A 22,184-nucleotide genomic window follows, 5' to 3' on the forward strand; every position below is an offset into this window, starting at 1 on the left:
ACTTTAACCAGCCTTTCAACCTGTGTATCGTCAGAGTAATTGGTCTTTTAGTTGATTTGACTAACTGACAGCCAAGCCACTAATAATTACCTGTGGCAGCATTTATATTTTTTTCTTTTACACTATAGCACAACATCAATGAATATATTTTAAATATTAACAGTAGTTGAATGTTTAGATTATAATTTAAATAATTATTTATGGAAATAAAATTGCGCGTCTGTGCCTACAATGGAGAGGCTTTGTAATTTGATTAAAGAGAGAACAACACTGTATCTGCCCATCTAATTTTGTGGTTAAAACTATTCATGACTTATAATAATATATTAATTTTGTCAATTTGTTAGGGTATCATTTCAACTTTTTGACAAGCTTTCATCTTTATTTAGCTGAATTCAGGCTCAAGACAGTGCTCCCTTAATAACTTATGCTTTGTGAAGCTTTTCAAGAGCATGATATTCTCACAACCATCCACAATTTTCTTACATTGTGGTGCTGAGGCTCTTTAACATAGCATATTTCCACAGGAATGTTATACATAAATATAAAGCATATGTATGTAGGTATGGTCTCAGCAGAGTAGAAATGTGCTGCAGAGACTTCCAAGACTCATGTGTGCTGGAGAACTTATTTCTGAGGTAAGCTAGAGACAAGGACTCACTAAAATCTAAATTAATGCTGTTTGCTCCTTTGCAGAATATTGATTTGGGTACTGTGTTTTGTTCTTTATGAAGAAGATATATTTGCTTATAGACATTATTGTGGAGTATATTTGAGTGATGAATGAATAGAAAATAATAGACTGGGTAAAAAAAAGCAATGTTTTAAAATTTAAACTCTTTAAAATTACTTAAATTTCCAAATATCATGTTTCAGTTATGGAACTAGAGATACTTAATTTTTAGTATAATATTTTAGTTTCTAAAATATTTTTGGTATGTCTATTTATCTGTCAGGCTACCTATAATTTGCATTCTACTGAATAAAGAGCATAGATTTTTCCTGTACACCACTGTTGTACTCTTCTATTCTTATAATTGCATCATTTTTAGAACTAGTGAAATGTAGCAATATTGGATCATTACTTGTTTTCCCGATCTGGATAAAATGTCAAAGTATTTATTTCCTAAGACTGGTTAACAAGTGGTAGAAATGCTTATAATTCCATGCTGTAGCTATATAAATTCTCAATATTTTAAATATTTTTAAAGTGTTTAAAAATATTCTCTGATGTTTATTTGCATAGTATTTCATTACTCCTGAGAGTATGTTGTTGTATTTTAATTACAAATATTGATTAGTTGATGATATTAAAAAGTGAAATTTAGTTGAAAAGCAGAATCAGATATTAGCATAAATGGGGAAAATTAGTTACCATATATTTTAGAGTTACATGGAAGTATTTTTTAAAATATGTTGACTGAAAAACTGTAGGTATTTTATTTTGAAGGTATTTAAAAATCTAAGATGAAGACTATCAAAACTGTTCCAGTTACTGAAAACAGCAGCTGAAAATATCTTTCATGCACACAAGAGTGCCTACGTTGCTTTAGTGTTTACTTTGATGTATGATCATTCTTTTTCATGTACTAATATTTATTTACTCAGAGAAATGTTGCTATTGAATAAGAATATTTCAGGCATTAAAGCTTTGTTTTCCTATCAATGCATTTAAAAAAAGTTTTATTACACTGCCCTTACAATAAATATTTCCAAAACTTTCCTGAATTACAAAAATTTAAATAAAAATAATTAATTTCAACTATATGATAGCTTTAAAATAGGAGAGGTTGTGTGTTTTTTATTTGGTTAATCTATTTGGTTGGTGCAGCCTGTCATTACAAAGTTTCTGAGGGTAAGCTATAAAGTATCTTCTAGCATGTATGAGTACAGGAGGTCTGTGATTTTTCCATTAATTTAAGAGTATTCTTTAAAAATATTAATAAATTAGGCATATTTTACAGATTTCAATAAAAGAGGAAGTTATTTAATCTTTTTCAACGAACAACTCATTAGAAACTTGCATCTTGTCCCTAAAACATGCATTGCCACTTATAAAAGTATTAATTATACCTTAGATACTCAGAATAATGAAAATTAGAATTAGTCATGAAATTTGTAGGTGTTTCCAAATAATTACTGAAAATGTGATCTTTAATTAAGAAACAACAAAAAGTAGACAATGCTACTTGACTTTTTATAATCCACTCAATAAAAAAAAAGATTGCTGTGGCTAAAGACAGACAATTACAGTAAAATAAAAGTCAAGTGTATGATGTAAAAATGAGAGCGAATATTTTAAATAACATTCAGATAGCTCACCTGAGTTTGTTAAAAGTAAGCGTATGTTTGCAGGTCTGTCATTGACATTGAATAATCCTAAGAGTTTTCAATTAAAAAGAAGAAATTTAGAACTTGCGCAAGTAGTATGTTCAAAGCCACTTATAGAGGGGGGTATTTGGGGGTATTTTGTACACTGAATGGTCTAAGAAATGCTTAGTGAAATACTGAATAGGTAAATTCATCTTACCTTTTCATGTTACTGTCTGACTTTTTATGTGTAAGTAGCTACTTCAATGCAGAGCATTGTTGTTTTCCTGAGAGACCTGCTAGCAAGAGCAGAATATGGATTATGATACTTCATATGTAGATGAATTACTTCAGTTTTCAAACCAAAAAGATTTATCATTTTCTTGCTTCATTTCAGTTCCTGTAATTCTGCGTGGGTCAATCAGCCAGCCACATATACATTTCAATTTATCTGCCATCCTTCAGCTGCTTACCGAAACACCTGGTGCTCATGCAAAATCAAAACAACATTCCAGTTTCCACATTTGTCACATATCAAGATTCACAGAAAAGTACTTCACATGTAAACAATATTCTTCTCTTCTACTTTGTCAGTACAGGGGGCTTTAAAAGGTAAGGGTCTATTTATGGATACTAAAATCTCCACCGCTGCCATGGTTCTATTTTCTGTAATCCCTTGAAAAGCTTCCTCATATCACCTAAAAAACAAAATCCAGACTTTGAGTAATAGACCTTGAATATGAATAAAGTTTGAGCTGTTGGATGAATGGACAAAACAAGAGTGAAGTGTCTAAAGGGGTCCCTGACGAACAAGAACAACTGTGAAACTTATCTCAAGATGGTATGCAGCTCATAATTTTTGATGTCCTAATTTAAAAAAGTGCAGCAGCAAAATGTAATGCCCATATCGTACATCACCTACTTCAGTCTTACAAACCTCAGTAGGAAAGTGTGTGTCTAAAGAACCCTAAAGTGCTTGGCTATAATTTGGTCTAAGAAGGAGATAGGGATCGCTGCTTTAAAAAAACAAAGCAACGCCCCAACCAATCTTTTGGCACTTATTTCAATTTAAAAATGTTTTCTGATGGGAATATGAGGGTGGGAGCAAGAAAATGAACTCCAGAATGATATTTTTTGTTGGAGTTTTTCCTGTTATGTGAAATTCTGTGGCTTTAATTAGTTAACTATTGAGTTGTCTGATTTTTTTCTTTTTTCAAGAACATACGTTGTACATCTGAAAACCAGCATATATTTAAGAAAACTGTCTTGGCAGATCAGCTACTTTCATGTCATATGGCAGTTTCTAAGCAGCTTGGATTGTAAAGGCCTTTATAAGCAACTGAAGCTTTCAGAAATGAAGAATGGAAGAGGTGTAGGGTGATAGTTTCCAATTAATGTTATTTAAAAGTAAAGAAATCTATATGAAATGGTAATAAACCAGAGGAAAACATATTTTTTTTGTTTCACAGAGAAGCTGTAATGTCTCAGGCCACTGAATGAAGACTTAGCATATTATGACAGTGAATTTGGATGTGGTAGGGATGTCATTTCTGGTCCTCTGAACAATGTCCCTGGTTGCTCCTATTCAAAGTTAGCTGCAAAACTCCTTGCCCATGTCTCAGCTTCCAGAGCTCTTGGTAGCTGTGGCTGACAGGCAATTTCTACCCTGCTAAGGACTTGGTGAGACCAGGTGGTCACAGACCAGTTGTAGGCCGCTATCTCCTCTCTCTGAACATCTCTACCCACAATTTTCTGTAGGGATCTGTATTGCCCTGTCTCCACCACCTCAGGAAAAAGCAGGAACCATGATCTAATTACCAACTGCAGCAGGTAACCCATAAAATTCTTTCCTTACCAGTGCAACTGCTGTCACTGGCATGAGGACCCTGTGTCTGTAAGAAAGCAAAAGTCTTGAACAGAAAACACCTGGGTAAACTGGGGTCAAGAGCAGTGAAGATATACTTCTCTTTATGGTTGAAAAAGAGAAACATTCTGAAGAGTAAACTATGCAGCTATGCCTCAGTCATCACCTTTTTTCTTTTCCTTCCTTTTAAAATACACTGATTATCAGGCTTTTTAAAGACTGTTTGATATTTTGCTAAATACAGCCAGATAAAAATGGGCATATTCTTACAAGAACATGGGAGCAGCTGCATTTCTCTAGTTAGTGTCCTGTTTATGACAGTAACAACAGAGGGCACTGTGGGAAGAGTGTAAGTACAGGGTAATGTTTCTCCCAAAATACTCTCTCTGCTTCAGGAAGCAATTGAAAACCCTCCTCTTTTTTTTTTTTTTTTTTTTTTTTTCCCCCTGACTGCAAGCTAGGAAACATCATGTCTTCTTCTCCAATTTAGGTACGACAATGCCTGTCATCACAAGACCGGATTATTTTGATTGACTGCATCTGCACTTGAATGTGAAGACAAGCCACATGTTTCAGAGAGGTCAGAAGTGTCTGCCTGCCTTCCCCCTGGCTTAGACTAGGGGGAAACCTCTGCATGAGAGTATCCACTTGCTTCCATATCTGAGGTAGATGCTGGTTGAGTACTTTGATCCCAGATTTCCATGCAGCCAGTGAATTGAGCACTGAACACCCAATAGTGTTGGATGGATCCAGGATGGCCAAGCAGGTGCTGTGAAAACTACTGAACTCTTGCAGCTTCAAAACTTCTGTGCAAAGGATTGTGGCCCCAAAACAACTCACTGTTTGAGCTGTCAATCTGCAGTGTATATCTTAACCTGTCAGCCTCTCAGAGCATAAAAATTCTCCACTGGGTCAGAGTAAAGATCCATTTACCATTGTTCTTTTCAGTTGTAATATGTCTGGTTAAGAGGGTGAGGAAGTAGGGTACAGCGTTATTGTTCCATGGAATTCTTCATTCTTCAGTGGTTTGTAGTTCAGAGAATGCCAGAAACCCAGAAATAACATTTAAGAATAAACAATAAATAGCTCTAAATGGATTTGATCAATGGATTTATTTTTCTAAATTGCTAAATTGCATCTTGCAGCAGGGATTTCCATATCTTAAGAGTTCATCTTGTAAAGACCTTTTTGTTTTGAATTTGCTAGCTGTGATTTCATGTGATTTTTTTTTATTGGAAAAGGCAAACCCTCACTGTTCCAAATTCACTTAGATTGCTTATAATTTTTTATCCTTCAGTCATTTCTCTTTCTATTTTCTCTTTTTGAATCTGGGGAGCCTTAGTTCAGTTGTTCCTCATAGAGAAGCTGTTATATTTGCTTGCTTGCCCTTTTGTGATCCATCTGTTTGATTCTCTGTACCTTCAGCAGTCCTTCTACACTCTCTTTCTACCTCGGACACCGGCACAGAATCCATTAATGATGTGAAACATTAATTTATAGAGTGGTATAATAATCTCTCTATTTTCTAATCCTTTCTTATTATTCCAAATATTCAGATTAATTTTTGTATTTCTACTTAGAATTAAGCACTTTTTTTGACAGAACTATTTGTTATAATCAATTTTTATGAGGTACTAGCCAGCTCAAAGCTGGAAAAAGCACAAAACATTTCCTAATGTAATTGTTCAAGTTTATGGAAGCAGAGCACACAGGACATTTCACTGTATTATTGTTTAAAACAATAATACGGGATAATTCCTTGGTAAGAATTACACTGTGGTGAGTTATGACTTGATGAGCTGGTAATGATAAACACTGGTAAAGATAAAACACTTGTGAATGCTAGTTCACAGGATGAAACAACTCATGCATGGCAAGGCCAGCAGAATCTGATGTGCAGATTTGGTAATAAGTTTTGCAGCTCTTTGTCACTGTGTTTAAGAACCCTTAATACACCTGGAGAAGTTGACCATAAACTGGAAGATTAAGACAGTTTCTTCAAAAGTTTAAAAGTTTTTTTTTAACATAGAAAGTTCTTATAAGAGCAATGGAAAAAGTAATTTTCTAGGATGGGTACTTTAACTGAACTCAGTACTTATAAAAATACACTATTGTTTGAGTAATCTGAGCTCTAAATTTCTAAAACCAGCTGATTTTCTTGCTCCTATCTGGACAGTAATTTTTATTAGTTTTGATAATTAAAAATATTTTGGAAGCTATTTATTTTCAGAAATATTTCCACTTTCTCTTATTATTTTAAACTGCTTGCATACTGTCTGATTACTCCTTATGATCAGAAAGACCAAAGAGGAAAAAAAAGCCTCTCTGGACCAGTAAACTTATTTCAGGGAAATTCAGGCTACAAAACCAAGTTATTTTCAATGCTTCCCTCTTCTCTTCTTAGACATCCAGGTAATACTGACTTTGTATCAACTATTTAATTGATTTCTCTTATAGACCAATATTATTTCCTTAATCCTTAGTTTAAGTACTTGCTCTTGCTTTAAGACGACAGTGTGAAAGACATTGTTCCAGACCTTGCCTTCTCTTAAGAGATTAGGAAGCACAGTGTTTGAATGAGGAGGATATTAAGAAAAGAGAAAAGTGTACAAAATTTGAGGGCTGTTGGTAAGCTTTAGGAAAAACTGAATTTCTATGTCTACAGCAATATTTTTCTTGTCTTGGAAAATTTAATCTCTCGAGGAATAAACAAGATGTTTCTGATGACTATACAGTAATTACGGAGAAATTATCTTCTGTGTATCTTTAGTGATTAACAAATTCGTGACTTTTTTTTAACTGCAAAGTGCTCAGTCTTTTATACCAGGCTGCAGACATGTCACTTTAATGATATCTGTAGACTTTGAAAACAAATTTACACAGCAGAAGGATGACACATACGGAGATGATCACAGAACAGTGGTTCAGTAAAGTCAGGACCACATGATCTGCCAGAAGCTGACCTCATTTCTGAATGCTTTTAAATTATATGAATGGTTTTGCAATGAGTTTGGAAAAATAATTATATGCATATTCAATTTCCGTTGCCTTTTTTGTTCTCCATGCTTTATATTTTTACTGATTCTATTTTTTTTCTTAAATGAACTGCCATGCATTGCACTTTAGAGCAATCAGTTACAATTTTTTGTTTTTAGAGGATGTGAGCTACAGTTAAATCACACATTTGCTGTACCCATAATGCAAATAACTCTTAGATCTATTAATATAGTGAGCAAGACATCTCCATTTAAAAATAAAAGTAATTTACTCTGTGTATATTTCTGTTTTCTGAGGAAAGGGGAGCAATTATCTTCCCACTAGTTTATGACTTTCCTCTTTTCTACTGTGAAAACCAAACAGCCATAACACACAGCCATAATTAAAGAATATTCAGGACCCAAGTGGAAACTGTGTCCTGGAGCCCCTTCTAAATTTAGATTTCAAAAACACAGCTGTAGAAAGGGGCTTTTCTGCCTTTGGGCTATTCAACAAACCTCTGTTATTTCAGTAACACTCTAGATGCAAGTTAAAGGGAATGCAACACACGATAAAGAAAAGATTCAAAATCCTAAGTGAAGGAAATACTTGGCTAGAACAGTGCTCAGCTGACTTTGGTATGTCAGATTGTTCGGTCCTGTTTTAGTGTTGTTTTAAAGAACATTTCTGGATGAAGTGGAGCCACAAGTCACTGACATTGAATCAAAGCACAAGGGAAAGGAACTACACCCCTTCCCACTGCCCTGCCTTTCTCACTGGGCCTGCAGTCCCAGCCCAGCACCCACTGTGCTTCCAGCAAAATCCAAAATGGATTCATTTACACCAGTCTCTCCTTCACTCTTTTAGACATTTTGCTTGCCACTAGAAAAGGAAAGAAATAGAGCAGGGCACACTGCCATGTGGATGCTGCCTCTACCTGCTGACCTCAGGGAGAGTTTCCTAATGCTGCCATAAGCCACTTTCCTATTGATCCAGCTGCAGTGCCAGTTGATCATAAAAAGATGGTTAAATCTCTGTGTCATACCTAGATTAGAAAAATGGTCAAATTCCAATTCACGTATCCATGTAAGGCTGAGACCTTTGGTAGGACTCCATCCCATTCAATATTTTGGAGGGGGAAGATAGGAAATAAAATTCATGGGAGAACTTCAGGATTGTTTGAATGCATCGGAAGCAGAGGTAAAATTAAAAGTTGGTGTAATTTGTGCTTCTCATTTCACTCACCTACCTTTGAAAGTCCAGACGGTCATGTCCATGCATCCTGCTCGAGGCAGAGGCTAGTGTTCACTTGAAACACAAACAGCCCAACTTTTTTCATGGTTTTTTAACAAATAAGGAGAAAAAAACATGGGAAAAATTAAAAGCAGTCATGAAAATTCACATTTCTCTAGTCAACATAAACAGGCTTTTTTCTTTTATCTTTTATGATTGTGTCTTTGCAAGTATTTACACAGTTTTTTTGGTAGTATATGGTGGGGACAGCTGGGATTAGCAAAAGCCTAGGTTGAATGATTAAATAATTAAATCCTTTAAAAGGATAAGGAATGGACTGGGATTGATGACATGTCTGGAAAAGGAGTCTTTCCATGTTGTGCACTGCCATTCCCAGCTGCTGGTTTTCACTTCTTGCAGCTTCAGTTCAGACAAACTTACTTCTCTGCCACCAGAACTCTTTAGTGAGTTATTCCTGATCTTCCCTTGTACTGGTTTTGGCTGGGATAAAGTTAATTTCCTTTATAGAGCTTCCTACAGTGCTGTGCTTGCACAGAGTTGAGGTCTTTGTTTCTCAGGCTGTCCTGAAAATGAGTAGGCTGGGGCTGGGGAAGAGGTTGGGAGGGAACATAATCAGGACAGCTGACCCCAACTGACCAAAGGGACATTCCATACTGTATGGTGTCATGCTCAGCATATAGAGCTGGGGGAAGAGGGAGGAAGAGAGGGACCTTCATAGTGGTGGTGTTTGTCTTTCCAAGTCTGGAAGGAAGCTAGGTGATCTTGAAGATCCTTTCCAACTCGAACCATTCTATGATTCTATGATTACATGTGATGGACCCCTGACTTCCTAGGGATGGCTGAACACCTACCTGCCCCTGGGAACTGGTGAATGAATTCCTCATTTTTCTTTGCTTGCATGTGTGGCTTTTGCTTTACCTGTTATACTGTCTTTATCTCTAACCATGGGTTTTCTCACCTTTAGCCTTCTGATACTCTCCCACATCCCACTGCAGGGAGTGAGCAAGCAACTGTCTGAGGCAGATTTCCCAGGTGGGATTAGACCACAATACCTCTTTAATACATCATAAAAACCTAATGGAGGACAGGCAAAGCAAACAACAAAAAATATGCAAATATCCTTCCCAAACTGGGCCAGAAATGGTGTGCTTAAATGTGCTGAGCCAAAGGATGCTCAGGGAAAGCAGCTCTTTGCAGGCATATCTGATTGATATTGTTCTTCCAAACACATAACCATGCAAGAGACTCATTAGCTGTCACAGAGGAAACTTTTCTTCCTGCTCATACAGGGCAAATGCCTGGGGTAGAAAATACATCTTGCAAAGATGACAGGTGGAATCACTCTTGGGCTGTGTGGTTGGGGCTGTGTGTTTTTCTCTCACGGACCCCTATGAATCTGTTTATCATTGCTTAATTCTAATCTGTCAGGAGCATTAGAAAGCCATAAAAAGGAAAGTCCAACTGGTGGGGGCAGTTCAAAGTGTGTGGGTCTGCTGTGGGAATTCCTGTTCATCCCAACCAAGTGGGAATGGTAACGAATTGCCTCCTGCCCGCCATGGCTCTCAACAGCAAAAGAAAATGACTCTTCTGAGAAGAGATGGTTGCTGTGCATCAACCATGCTGTAAAAATATTGGATGTAGACCTTTCCCTGGAGGTCTCACTTATCTGTAATCTTCTTCTGTATGTTTGTGTGATTCAAGAGGCTGTATTTATATCTTATTAACACCATCTAAAAGGTACTTATTTCTATCAGAAGAAATAATATCTGTATGGAAGCCTATTCAGCCTCATGCTTTGTGCAACTTTGCAGAGGTACTGAAGGGTGTTTTGTGTATTGTGATAACTTCAGAGCTTCCTTCTCATCCCTGAGGGGATACATTGCACTTCTAATGCTAAGATCAGTGAGTTTCTTCATCTGCAGTTCCTGATTAAAAAAAACAAATAAATAAATAGCATTCAAATGATTCCTTGTAAATTTAGACATCTTTAAACTTTGATTGCAGCTTCCATTTAAGGGTTTTAAATAATCTTAAAAAACTTTAGTAAAATATATTGCACAACATTTTTTTCACTTAAGTGTTACTAGTGTTGATTTTCCCTGGATGGAGGAGCTGGAATGCTCTCCTGGAAATCTCAAAAGACCTCTATCTCTAAAATTGGTTGCAAAACTGGTTGCAAAAATGACTCATGCATGTCAGTGTTAGAGGCTGAGCATATCTGGAACAGAACAAACTTCTCCGATTCCATCCCCAAACGCAGCAGCAGTGGCAGAGAGAGCAATTTTGCTTCTCTAAAATCCAGTTTCAGAGTTTCCATCTTAACACACAGAAAACTCTCTAAAGTTGCCACGGAAGACAGATCTGGTCATGCTTACATCATTTTACTGTATCCAGGTGATCATCTAGGAGTTAATAAATAATGTGCTCCAAAGGAATCCCATGCTTCTTCCCTTAAACCATTCTGATACCCTCTCATCTTTATTAATAAGCCAGTCTTATTAAAGGTGGCATTATATATATGGTTCAAAGGTGGATATTCAAAAATTACATTTGTCAATTGTTTCTGTGGCAAAAATTTGATACAGAAAGAAAAAATATTTTGCTGACCTTCCATAGTACATTTGAACGAATGACAGCTCACAAGCTGTGAACAGTTTGGGTATTTTAAAGCAGTCACATTCTCTTTATTATTTTCCAAACAGCAAACTAGCAGCTAGGTTTTGAGTCATTAGACTTTGTACGGTTTTGCATAGACAGGTTTTCATAGTATGGGGGCTACAGGGGTGGCTTCTGTGAGAAGCTGCCAGAAAGATTGTGTATGGACATAAGTCAGTGAGGTGTTTTTGGCAACTCAGACAAGCCTCCTTCCTCCTGAGGGAGTCTGTACTCCATTGGTCCATTTTTGGGTTCCTCGCTTAATTAAAAAGTGAGATTTACACCCCACATAGATATGAGAATTTTTGTCTCACTTTTGACATGTAGTCCATTGTGGAGGGTACATTTATTGCCAGTGGTCAAATAACCCTTTGTATTAGTTATCTTCTTGCTTTATAATTATTGAGCTCACCATGCAGTTTCTTTAGTGAATAAATGGATATCATACTGTTGTCACCATTGCTTTGTCAGAAATGGTGACACAGATCACAGGCAGAAGGATTCCCTACTCTGGTTACTCTGATATAATCAGAATGGACAAGAGGAAATACCTGACCGAAGGAAACAGATTGTCAGAAGTGTTCAAGAGCCAAGATTATTCATTGCTTTGTGTTGCAAACTAAATGTGGGATTCTGCAGGTGGACCTCTTCTGAAAATTGGGCATTTGCATGCATATTTCTCTTGCTTACAATGGAATTTGAGCTGTGTTCTTTTGCTTTTTCTCCCATCTTTCTTTCCACCTGTTTATTTTCAAAGTGACTTTAAATTTGCTTTTAAATAATCATGCTTCCACTCTGGTGTAAGACTACATCAGCTAGAACACTGTTTCTTTTTGAACTTCTTAAGCACTCTAGTAATGCAAACATTACTGATAAAAACTTAAAGACCTAAATTTTTAGGCACAACAGCATTCTCTACCCAATCCGATGGTTTAGATAAAGAAAGGTGAAAATAATTCCCACAGAGCACTGAAAATGTTAACTTTTGCTCAGACATCACATTATCACATTCTGTCTTACACTCTGAAAAATGCAAGGGGAGTTATACAGGACACACAGCTCTTTTTACTCTAATTTCCAATTAAATTTGATTTGGCCTCCCTGGCAGTTGTGAAAATAGTGACTGAGGCCCCATAGTTCAATCAGGAAACAGTGCTGTAACGAATTGCTAATTCTTTTAATGAATTTAACTACTTTAGGTCGAAATGAATATGGCAATATGATGTCCACATGCAAGCACATGCGTGGAAAGCTAATGAAGTCTATTCTCTGATTTGCCAGCTTTATCCTCAATTTGCATTTGGCTACAGGAATACAGTTCCAACTATATCAATGTCTGTCAAGCCATCTTGCTTTACAGTTGATATAGCACTAGCACCATGTTAAGCACAAAGTTAATATATCCTGGATAATAAGGAATTTTTGTGTCTGATTTACTATCCTGTCCCATCAATGTTTTTCATGGCTGTTTAGCTTGACTAATGACTTCCAAATGACCACAGAAGACTGAAGTCTCCCTGGGTGTTACAAAGTGTGTGGGGGGTTAATTTCAAAAAGCCTGTCTGAATTGCATTAATGCAACTATTTGACCTGTGTGTATCCTCATGACAAAATGTATTCAAGCAAAAGGTAGTAACAATAAAGAGGATTTAAAATTGAATTTTTATTGTTTTTCAGAAGTGAAGTTCAGTAAATGGACTTTTCATTTTCTTCCAGGTCCAAAATTGGAAAACTGCTGCCAGTCTCATCCAGCTTTGGTTTGGTACAACCTGCTCTCCAGGGCTTCTTGAGAAGGAATCCTTTATAATATTTTTAGTTCTTTCATACATATATCACAAACAGAAATGACTACTCTGTGTTTTAATTTATTTTTCTATGGTCATATTTATTCTGATATTTTAATTATGATTTAATTAATTTTGCAGTGAATTTGCTCTGCATTTAATTTTGATGTTTTTTTACTATGACTATAAGGTATATGCAGCCTGAGGGGAGGATTACTATCAGTAATAGTAATTGTTTGCCCAGAAGAATCAACAAAATCTATAGTTCTGGTGCATGGACCCAGTGGTATTAGATTAATGTCGATTATTGTCAGTAAATTCCCAAGGTGTCCTGCAGTTTGCCTATAAAAATTTATAGCCAGTCTAGGAATGAGAAAAGACATGTCGCTGAGATGCTGAGATTTTTTTTTTCTTTCTTTAGATAAAGTTTTAGATGAAATAGGCATGCAGTTTAAACACTGAATCCCCAATACTGGAATTTTTTATACTTTTGTTAAAACCTAGAAAATGGTGTGGTCATTAATTAGAAGATAATTTTTTTTCCCACTGCTGCATGTGAGCTTCAGGGTCTTTTTTTATTTAGTTGTTTATTGGTAGGACATTAGATCTAAAAGATGTCAATATTTTAGCCCATATCTTTTGAGAATGAATAATTTTGATGCAGTATTGCTCATTTGTCACCTAAATCTGATTACTTGCCAAGACTGCATTCTTAATGTCAAGGTTTCAATATTAAATATAGATTAATTTTGTCAATTGTGATGTTGACAAATTTAATTGACCGTAATTGTCAAAATTGCTGGTCATTAATTTATTCTCAGATTTTCTGTGTGAAAATATAAACCTGCAAAAGTGTCATTGTCAATTATGGTCCAGTTGAAGTGACCTAATTAGCATCGTGTGATGAACCAACACATGGAAAAGCAAATGGGGGGACATGGTAAGGAGATAATTGAATGTGACGTGAATACTAATACTGACTTTATACTATTTGAATCATTAAAACACTGTCCAATGAATAGTGCTTAATTTAATTTCATGTTTTTATTTGCTAGAACAGCACAGAAAGATAATGAGGAACACCTGAATTCTTTCCACTGGAACAAACATTTGGCAGGACAAATGGAATAACTGAAATAAAAGTGGTACCCCAATTTTATTTAGTAATGGGCAAACTGGCCAATATTCTCTAGGATTCTGACTTACTTCCTTATTTTGCAGCATTTTCCAGACACAAGCTATTCCTGGAAAGGAAATAGTTGGTTGCAAACTCATTTTGCACAGGTGAGTGGGCATCAAGAGAGAAAGAAATCTAGAAGTCGCGCCATGCCACCATGTAATCTTACCACTAATGCTGTGAATTATTATACCAACAGACAACTGTAAGAGCTCAACATTTCTTTAAGCCTTATTAAGTACCAAATCAGTGCCACTGAACCCACTGAATTCACTGGGCACTCTTCTGTTTCTTCTCTTTGTGTGAGCTGCATTCAAGACTGGGTCTGTCTGGGATCAGTGTTTAAGAGCCAGTACTCCAAGCTCTCTTTCTGTCTGATGCATTGTCTTGGGGTGACTTTATGATGTGTATCCCATATTGCTGCCCCATGCCCAGAAATTAATTTTGTGCCTTTCTATGCCTTTAAACTGAGCCTGAGAGGGGAGAGAGACAAAACAGAGGGAACTTTCTAAGCAGTTTGCAGTTTGTTTTCATGTTTTCAAGCACACAGAGATGGAGACAGCACTCTGTGTTCAGCTGCAGCAGCAGAGCGAGAGTGGGGAAAGGACCCTGTTTGCTTTCGGCCAGTTTTTCAGCTCCTTTTTTTCTCTGGAGAGAGACAGAGAGTTGAACTTTTGTTTTCCTGGGACTTCGTTTTTTTTCTTTTTTTTCTCTGCTGGACTGTTTCAACATCAGAATACATCAGGAGGAATTTCCACTGAGGCCTTGGCCCTGGAGGTGGGCCCACTGCCCTGTCCCAGCTCCAAGGAGGGGGAGAGAGAGATCTACGGAAGGACTCAGAATTTTCCCAGGTTTCTCTCAGCAGAGCGAGAGGTTTTATCATTTAGCATTATTATCCTTTTCCTGTGTGTTTGTTAAATAAATAGTTTTTATCTCTTTCCTTTGAGGAAAATTTATTTTTTCCCGAACCTGGTGTGGGGAGGCATGGTTGTAACCTGCCTTCTCTCAGAGGATATATTTCTAAATTTGCCCAAACCAGCACATGCATATAATCCTCCCTGGAACTGAATTTGTAAAGAGAGGAGGGACAACAATTTTTGGAGGCTTTTATCTCTTGTTGGACTCGTGGAACTCCAGTAAATGTAATAATTGCTGCATAGGCAATGTCTCCTACTGGATGAACACTATCTGGATGCTGCCCTTGGTGTGTGGAGGCTTGTAAGAAACCTTTCAGACTCTGACTTAAAACTGCAATTTCACTCTGTGCTGCAGGAAGGGGAAGCACCCTCTGGGATGAATAGTATGCAAAGTCAGGAGCACAGGGAATGCAGAAGTTAAAAGACTGAAGAAGGCTTGGAGGAGAAGCCAGAGAAGATAAAACAAGACATGAAGGGTCTTTACTGTGTGGAACTTTTAAGCCCTTCTGCCAAAAATTCTTAAAAATGCTTATAGAGGAACAGAGGGAAATTCCTTAAACTTCTTTTGAATAGACATATTCAGACCAAACATCACCGTTTTCCTTCTACTTCAGATGGTGAACTTGCCCCAATATGTTTTATGCTGGTTTCACACATTTGATGGAAAAAAAATGTAAGAATTTCCATTTGCATGTCTTTGAAAAATTCAGTGTAATGAGCCACACGCTAACATACTAGAAATTCTATGCATCCACTTAAGGCCTCTGCTTATAAGGAGGAAAATATAAAATACACTCTTTATATGCATGGCTTTCTTACTAGTATTCAAATTAAACTTGGGTTTAACTGCAAGTTTTGATGACTAAATCGTTTCTTCTGCCTAACACACATAGTTGTCATATCTCTGATATTCCAAAGCCAGAACCATTTATTCTGCAAAAGGTTTTTCAGAGAACTAATTATAACATCAAGTGGGGTGGTGCTCAAAACAGAATGAATGAGAAATAATGAGAAAAATGAATCTAATAATTATTTAAAGTAGTGGGTGTTAGCTTCTCCTCTGATCCTGTGGTGGTGGTAGCTGGGAGTAGCTTCAAAGTAACAATACACATGCAGACATTGAGCACATTTTCATTCTCCTATTCACAATTTACTGCATTACAAAAATCTGGTAGATTTAGCCCGTTTTTCAATTAGACTAGCCACTTACACATGTAGTGCAAAGCTCTCTGTACTGTTGTACTGGTCAACAAAAGACAATGATTAAATTCTGAAAAAGCACTAGATGAAACTGCTACTACAATAGGCATCAGTAATCAGAGGCATAATCACTTTCTGCTAGAAATCTGTAGCTGTAAAATGAACAGAAATACACATTCAGCTTTGAAGTCCATTTTCATGCAAAGATCAAATAGCTCTGTCATATTTATTCCTCAGTTTTGAAGTGTAAATGTAAACCAATTCAGAGACAAGGAATTATTTACTGTACCTCTGTGGAACAGGCATTGTTCAGAAAAAGTGACAAAACTATTTCTCTGGAATTGTTAAAATTTTGGGGACAGCCACATTTGATGTGAGACAAAGACACAAAGGCGATTGATTTACAGCTGTTTTATGGGATGGCATATTCCTGGAGCACTGAGGTGATGGTTTCAGGGTTTCCAGTGCTTGAGTAACTCAGTGCTGCAGCAGCACATATTTGATTGAACAGATTTATGACTGTGACTCCTTGACCTGAAGATCAAGTATATAATTGTGAGCATGCATTTAGTAAGTCCAGATCCAAACAGCCTGCAAACTGCTGCACCAAGCACCCCTACCCCTCTCTTAGCTCCCAGCCTTCACCGGAAAGAGGGCATTTTCAGCAGCATTTCCAGCACAGTTGCGTACATCTTGCTCAGCTTCTGCAGTACACAGAAGCATTTCTCAGCTACAAATATGGCATAAGGGCAGATGGGTGGCTACACCTCATGAGTGGCAAGTGGGGCTAAGTGAGAGGGAAGGAAGTGCTAGCACATCTCTGTGCAAAGAAAAGATGCATTTTGATTTATTTTTTTTAATTTAAGGTGCTCCTACTGAAGCCTGGCCTTTCAACTCTCACAGAAAAACATACATGATAGTAACAGACCAGACTGTGTTTAACACTTTGAAAGCAACTTCTGACAAAGTGTCTACACAAAAACCTATTTATGAATGAGGTGTCTCTACATACCCAAATGATCTATTTCAGTAGTGGAACACTTTTAGGAAAGAGCATTGACTGAGAGGTTTCTCTGACTGCTTTGAGTGAGACTTATCTGAACATAGCAGGTTTTTAATCCATAAAGATAAGATTTTTCCCAAGCAAAATAGGGCATCCCTACTCAGAATTGCTATCAGAATTGTTCCCAAACCTGCACTTGATCATTAGATACCTGTGTTTTTAAGCTGTGTATCTGTTCATGCTATAACACCAGCAGGGAGAGTGCTGGTTGGCATAGACCAAAACCATACTGGGGAAGATGCTAATGATTTAAGCAGCATGCATGACTGCAAGGCAGTGCTCAGGACCGTGTCCTGTTCAGTTTCCTAGCCTAGAAAAGGCCTTGGAGGTGTTGGATCAAACCATCAGAGGAAAGCCAGCAGGACTGATGAAACAAGGGTAAGAAATTGCATCAGCCATTCTGCTAACAGGCACCTTAATTACAGAGGTGTTAGTAGATTTTACATGGGAAATATGGGACACAAAGCTGTGGAGCAGGAGAACAGTTGGAAGTTTTCCTTAGAAACGTAGTCCTTTGAAATCAACATAAAAAAAGTTCTGTTTTGACAATTTATACAGTTTTTCTGAAATTATAAATGTTCATATTTGGCATTTTCAAAGTATGTTTTCCTGTACTAATTTCTCCTTTTAAGAAGAAAAATATATTAAAAAAAAGTTAAACCATAAAATGGTTGATAAGAAATGTGGAAATAAATCTGCTTCAATTGACCTTAGCCAATATTTCACTGATAATCTCTCTGTGGAAAAAAAAATGGAGTTTTCAAAGAGAGATTGAGAGAGATTTTCAAAGAATACTCTCTTTGGTATCATAAAATCCTGCCAGAATGAGAAAGAATTTCCTACTCAGCCCTGCTGAAGAAAAATCCCAGCATCCTCCATGTGCTGATATATACATCAGACTTTCTTGCAGATGTCTTCCTCAGTAATCTGGTTGCTGTTGCATTATGTGTCCTGGACTGTTCGGACCTGGAAATGTCTCTAATTTCTTAGCAAACAAAAAACACAGTAAACAATTCGAAAGCAGGCACAGGTTCACAGATTTTTTTTTCCAGTTGTCATTTTGTACATCCTTGTCCTGAATGGCAAGATATAGAATGGTCAAACTGTAAGTATCACCTACTAAAATGATGACTAAAATTCCACAAAGCTTGTGCAACAGACTTTTAGATAGAACTGCGTTTTCAATAAATGATATCTCTACCAGTGGTAAAGCAAACTAAGGACTTGTGCCTCCTTGAATTTATGACTAAGCTGCAGTGTTGTGAGATCAAGGCAGTTTTAGGCAATTGAAGACTAGCTTCAACCAGGCAAAGATGTAGTCCTGAATTTATTCAAACCATTCTTGCCTAACAAAAATCGAAATGAAAACTTTAAAAATAATGAGACTCAAAAGAATTCCGATTACTTACATTCCACAATTTCAGATGATAAAAACAAACCGCGATAGGAATTCTAGAACTTAATATAATATAGATAGAAAGATGGACTAGATAAAACCAGCTGAACACTAGTCTGTCCTCAAGACCTAACAGGGGAGTAATAACATGCTTTTGAATATGTAGCAATGACTTTTGGCAGATATGCCGTATACAATTCCATACCATGGAAAACCATTGAACTTGATTGACTATTTAATCCATTTCTGAAAGAGCATCACTAAGGGGATGCTTATATTGTTAGTATATATAGTGTATTATATAGTTAGCCAGAATGACACAGGACTGTCAAAATGCTGGTTGCTGCAGCGCTGATATCTAGTTAGCTTCCTATGTCCAGCTGCAGTAAGTATTTTAAAAGTTATGTAAAAATTTTGCTGATACTTGCTGCAGATTTTCTTTTGCCAAGTAGATATTTTGATTATATTAATATAATAATATAATCATTATCCTAATTTGTCCTAAGCAAGAATACCTTAAAATACAATGGAACATCATACTTGCAAAAAGAGATTGGTTTTGCAACTATAACAAAAGTAAAAATGTACTTAACAAAAATAAAACACATATGGAAACATATTTTTTATTGTATATATAATCTCATTTTATATATATATATATAAGTTCTTTCAACAGCTAACAGTATTTAGTGATTTTATGTAAGTTTGTTCCAGAAACACAATATCAAAGGTGTAGCACTGGATGGTTCGATATAATTCTGACCTACAAGTTGTTTGGTAGAATCACACATACTTTATGTGACATCCAAAATAAGGTAAATCTCAGTTATGTCAATGCATTGAGCAGAAAATGGCAGATTTATGGAAGTTCTGTAGACATGGTAGAGAGTAGATAATACAAAAGCAACTGTATGAATCATTATAAAGAATGGTGCTTATATAAAGAGTAGTGGGCTTTGTGCGCCATGCATTGGAAACAAAACTTCAACTGCTTCTCTATGCCTTGTTCTATGCACTTTTTCATGAAAAGAAAGACTATAAGGTCTTATAAAAAGTATTCTCACTTTTTTTCCCCCTTCAGAGTACCCCAAAGCATATGGTACTATCAGCCTGAGGTTTCCCCTCTAGCACTTCTGAATTCCCTGCTGCCTTAGTTAGACCACATAAACTAAATAATGTAAAGATGGTTTAATACCTTCTGGGTCCTCTTCCTGACATTAATTTTACTACTTAAAAGGCAGTCTTTCATAAACACAAAGTTAAAAATGTAAGTAATACCATGCACACATGCAAATGTTTTCATGTGGTCTGTGTGTCACCAAGGTCTCTGTTTGCCTGAGAAACCGTCCTTTTGGAAATCCTGTGTAGCACAGAAGGACTTAAGAAGAGGTACAGGTAAGACATAATGGCCACTGCCATTTTAGGTGCTTAAATTTAGTGCTCATATCCCCATCCCACCAACTGAGTTTATACCTTGTCCTGGAAATGCCTAAATGCATATACAATTCTTTTCATCATTTTGTGACTTATGTATCTTCATTTTGTCACTAGACATATACAGTCATATAATGATGTCCTCTTTCTAAGACTATTTTCTGTCCCCTTTTTCTTCCAGGCCTGTGGAGAATCATAAAATATGGCTGTGTGATGCTGATCTCATTTTGGAGGCTCAATCCAATAGACTTCTCAGAGAAGGATTTTTTTAAAGTAAGTAGCAGTTAAAAACACTCAGGCAGAAATCTATAGAGACTAGGGTTGAAGATCCTTCTGTAAAGTGACCTGAATTAATGTCTCACAAAGTTGCATGAAATGTGAAAAAAGTGCTCTCATGGCTTTGAATTCCTCTACTTTGCATCTTTCCCCAGCAAATCCTCAGTCATGGTCCTGGGGGTGAAGGGCTTTCAGGCACTTTATCCAAATGCTTTTCTGTAATAAACAGCATAGTTCCCTGCTTAGGCATTGGAGTGTGGGAGATGCCTTTGAAGGACTCCAAATGGAAGTCCCACCCATCTTTCCATCTTACCAAACTGAGTGCAGACAGTTTGAGGATCTTCTAACTTCTAAGAGCTCTCTCTCTCTTAAAGTTCATTTAGGACCTTGTACACATTCTTGACATTTTTTACTGGATACCCTTATGCTGATTTTGTGGCTCCCACTTGCTGATGCCTAGCTCTAACAAAAAGTAATTTGAAGAGTACTTGGATCCAAACTAGAGGTTGTAAGTCCTACTGATTAGGTACCAAGAAGAGATCATGCAATGCTAAATTCTGGTGGAAATTGACCACTCATATAGTAAAGAGCAAGCGCTAGAGAAAATCCCAGTTGGAAACTAATAATGCCAAACCGAACAGGCTGTGAACACCATATTCAAGCTGTGTCTGGGACCTCTGCCTGAAGAACCAAGCTAAAGAATCCAATAAACTGCTTTTCTTTCAGTCACCAACCAAGTTGTGTGGAAAAGATAACTTTAAAAATTTACCTAACGATTGTTGTGTCATTCATAAACAGACAAAATTAAGGGTATATGGAAAACTTTAATTCTGGGTTGCATAATTGTGGAAGTGCTGGTTTTGTGAGCTTTTCAAGCCTTTTCAAGGTACTCTTCTATGTGTGTGTACTTCCATATATACAATATTAACAATCCTTTGTGGTCTGTCATGTAAATTTTTTTCAGAACAGGGGCTTTAGTATTATAGAAAAAATTTGTTATTAATTTTGTATGATTTAAAAGTCATCTCTGATTTATTTATTCCATTACTCTGCCTTGTTGTTAGGCCTTTTATGGGCTTCAGTGTTACGTCCAGTGACATTGTCAATTTTGTCATGACCTAAGACAAATTGTTCTTATTTCATCTGCTAGTACCCCTTCTTATGAGTTAAGCAGTGTTATGTACCAGAAGGAACAAGCACTGACCAGAAAAGTTGCAAGACGTATTTACATGGTGTCTGGGATAAGTGAAGTTCCTTCCTCCTCATACAACATCCATGTGTTCATTCAAATATGTCCTTAATTCATCATCTGAAAGGTGACAGGGCTGAGAGGAGTAACAGAGATGTGAGTCCTTCCACGAACCTGTCTGATGGGTAGCAATGGGATTCCTCCTATCAAGTGAGGCACTGAGTTGCCTCTCACCTGAAGCTTACTCTTCAGTTTCCAACAGACTTCTTTGCTGATGCTAAGCACTCTTGTAGCCTCAACAAAGCTTTGTATTAACTCAAATTATCTACCAGAGTCTATCTCTCTGGTTGGGCAATGAGAGGGCCATTTGAAAAGTAACAGTGCAATACAATTCTTCTTTCCTAGGCCTGATGCTCTGGCTGGCACAGAGCCCTGAAGCATCATTCTGGATGGCTACTACAAGGATACCATACCTCTGTGAGGTTGCACTACGTCTTTGTAGAATATCAAACCTACTTCCAAGGCTGGTCTTACATTCTAACTGGCTTTCAGTGGCCTGAAATACAGAGAGGTTTGGGATGAGGATCCAACCAAAGAGTTGTAATGCTCTCTTAGTGGATCATCTACACCGAGACAAAACCTGTCTGCACAGAGGACAGGGCTCTCAGGGCCCAGATTTAAGTGAGTCA

At 36.9% G+C, this 22,184-nt stretch overlaps 2 long non-coding RNA genes across 5 annotated transcripts in view; one reads left to right on the forward strand and one right to left on the reverse strand.

The window, feature by feature from the left end:
- Positions 1–22,184, reverse strand: part of LOC125323920 — a 102,966-nt gene that overhangs the window by 6,593 nt on the left and 74,189 nt on the right. For 2 of the 4 annotated variants that reach the window (XR_007202703.1, XR_007202701.1), the window contains 3 exons: positions 8,400–8,479; positions 2,531–2,609; positions 2,323–2,379 (listed from right to left, as the gene is read on the reverse strand). This is a non-coding gene — a long non-coding RNA (uncharacterized LOC125323920). The remainder of the gene's footprint in view (positions 1–2,322; positions 2,380–2,530; positions 2,610–8,399; positions 8,480–22,184) is intronic. The other 2 variants (XR_007202702.1, XR_007202704.1) reach the window with 2 other exon arrangements.
- Positions 19,328–22,165, forward strand: LOC125323922. Its single transcript, XR_007202706.1, has 3 exons — positions 19,328–19,991; positions 20,212–20,303; positions 21,901–22,165. It is a non-coding gene; the product is annotated as an uncharacterized LOC125323922 (long non-coding RNA).

This window comes from Corvus hawaiiensis, chromosome 3 (assembly GCF_020740725.1).
Source record: "Corvus hawaiiensis isolate bCorHaw1 chromosome 3, bCorHaw1.pri.cur, whole genome shotgun sequence".
Lineage (NCBI taxonomy): Eukaryota > Metazoa > Chordata > Aves > Passeriformes > Corvidae > Corvus > Corvus hawaiiensis.